The sequence below is a fragment of the Hibiscus syriacus genome, unplaced genomic scaffold (assembly GCF_006381635.1).
Source record: "Hibiscus syriacus cultivar Baekdansim isolate YM2019G1 unplaced genomic scaffold, ASM638163v2 tig00116937_pilon, whole genome shotgun sequence".
NCBI lineage: Eukaryota > Viridiplantae > Streptophyta > Magnoliopsida > Malvales > Malvaceae > Hibiscus > Hibiscus syriacus.
In genome coordinates, this window is record NW_024063475.1 from 1650092 (window position 1) to 1652683 (window position 2592).

The window sequence follows — 2592 nt, forward strand, 5'->3', positions numbered from 1 at the left end:
ATTAAGAAAATGAAGTTGAAATTACAAGAAGAAAAATTATCCTTCCAGACTTTTATCCTTTTTAACATATTTTATAAGATTCTTATAATTTGAAAATTTTAAGCTTAAATCAAACTCAATTTTATATTTTTTAAATTAATTGAACTCAGCAATATTTGAATCGACTCGGCTATATACTGTAGGCTGACGAAGCATATTAGCTCAACTAATCACTTCCAAGTTAAAGCTCGAAGAGCCCAATCATACACAGAGAAGGCCTGCAAGCATATAAACCAAAAACCCCATTTTACATCTTTCTAACCTAAAGCCGAAGAGGAGCAGCGGCCGTTGCAGAGGAAAGGGTTCAGAGGAAATGGCAGCGAAAAGGAAGACTCCTGTTAGACCCGAAACCCAGATCTTATACGTGGCGTAGGCACGTATTCCAGGTCTAAGATGTACCACAAGCGAGGCCTTTGGGCTATCAAGGCCAAACACGGTGGCGTCTTCCCTCGCCATGACCCCCAGTCCAAGGCCACCGTCGCCGCCGAGAAGTCTCCCAAGTTTACCCGGCAGATGATGTCAAGAAGCCGCTTCTTAATAAGCGCAAGCCTAAACCCACCAAGCTCAGGTTGTTTTCTGAAAAGAAATGATTATATATATTATTTGTGTGTCTCTGTTTCTATTCTCTTATTGTTGAGTTTTTCTTTTTTATTTGATCAGAGCAAGCATCACTCCAGGGACGGTCTTGATCTGTTGCTGGGAGATTTAGGGGAAGAGAGTTGTTTCTTGAAGCAACTTACTTCTGGGCTTCTTTTGGTTACTGGTGAGCTTTTATATTTCATATTATTTTTTAGCCTTTAAATTATTAACATGAAGATATATATTGAAGCAGTTGCAGCTAGTATTTTAACCAATAAAGAATGATTTGTCAAATTGGTAACAATTGATTAAAAATGTCAGCATTCAGCAATAAGCTTGATGCTTAGATGAATTTATCTTCATGTCTGAAGAAGCATAAGTTACAGGATGTTTTCATGCGTGTTTATATGCATTATGCCATATATACTAGCCCATTTGACATTTGATAGGTTGAACGTTGAGTAATGTGGTCCTGAAAAGCAATGCCTTTGCTCATTTGAATTATTAACATGGAAGATATATATTTGAAGCAGTTGCAGCTAGTATTTTAACCAATAAAGAATGATTTGTCAAATTGGTAACAAATTGATTAATAAATGTCAGCATTCAGCAATAAGCTTGATGCTTAGATGAATTTATCTTCATGTCTGAAGAAGATAAGTTACAGGATGTTTTCATGCGTGTTTATATGCATTATGCCATATATACTAGCCCATTTGACATTTGATAGGTTGAACGTTGAGTAATGTGGTCCTGAAAAGCAATGCCTTTGCTCTCATTTGATACATTTGCAGACAGGGATGGAATGCCGAACTTAAAGGTATATTAGAAATTTAGGGGTAAAATTATAAAATACCAGGTCGCGAAACTAGATAAACAATAGAAAATAAAAAGAAAATACATTTTTTTATTATTTATGGGCCTATGCTATTGCTGTGTGTTGGCTGTTCATTGTAAATTAGTTTTATTTTTTAATGGCTTTTGCTATTGCTATACTTGTAGTTTATGTTATAATTTGTAGTACATGACATTTGCTTGTAATAGGCAATTGTTATGTGCTAGCTTTTCATATAAATTTGTACTTCTTTGCTTAATTTTGGGGATTTGTTTGATGCAGGTCCCTTCAAGATTAATGGTTTCCTTTCGGCGTGTGAACCAATCCTATGTTATTGCTACTTCCACCAAAGTCGATATCTCAGGAGTCAATGTAGAGAAGTTTGATGACAGGTACTTTGCCAAGGACGAACTAAAGAAGAAGAAGAAGGGCGAGGGAGAATTTTTCGAAGCTGAGAAAGAGGTTTTGTTATGTTTCCTGCATTTTATTATAATTTACACCGTCTTAATTGGATTTTGGTTGATCTAATTAAATGTGCTGGTGACCTATTCACACACAAAAAAAAAACAATGTAGGATAAGAAGACATTGCCAGATGAGAAGAAAGAGGACCAGAAAGCTGTTGATGCATCTTTAATAAAGTCGATCGAGGGAGTCTCGGAGTTGAAGGCCTACCTTGCTGCAAGGTTTTCGCTTAAGTCCGGCATGAAACCTCATGAGCTTGTTTTCTAGGGTGTATGCTTACTTTGGTATTTGCCTCTTGTTTTAGAGTTTCCAGCAATTGTATTATGAGACGGTATATTGGCGTGTTTTAACTCGTTTTTGTTATGCAAGTACTTCAGTTTTCCTTTGATTGTGCTTTTCTAATTCACTCTCAAATTGAAAATAAATTTGGGTATTGAGATCGATTAACTTCTTTATCTAATTGAAGCCTGGTCCTGGCAATACAAAATACTCTTTTTTTTTCACATTAAATGGGTTTCTTTTGGTTTTTAAATGATGACATTCAAAATGTACTATTAAAAAATTAATAAATAACGACGCGTATATTATTTTTCACTCTTGTATCTTCCATTCTTTTATACTTACTAAAATAAATCTATAAAATCTATCAATCGTTTTTAAAGTTGATTTTATCAT

The 2592-nt window shown here is 35.0% G+C and overlaps 1 pseudogene; it reads left to right on the plus strand.

Annotated features, from left to right (window-relative positions):
- Positions 1-236: 236 nt before the first annotated feature.
- Positions 237-2302, plus strand: LOC120188027 (annotated as a pseudogene).
- Positions 2303-2592: the final 290 nt, after the last annotated feature.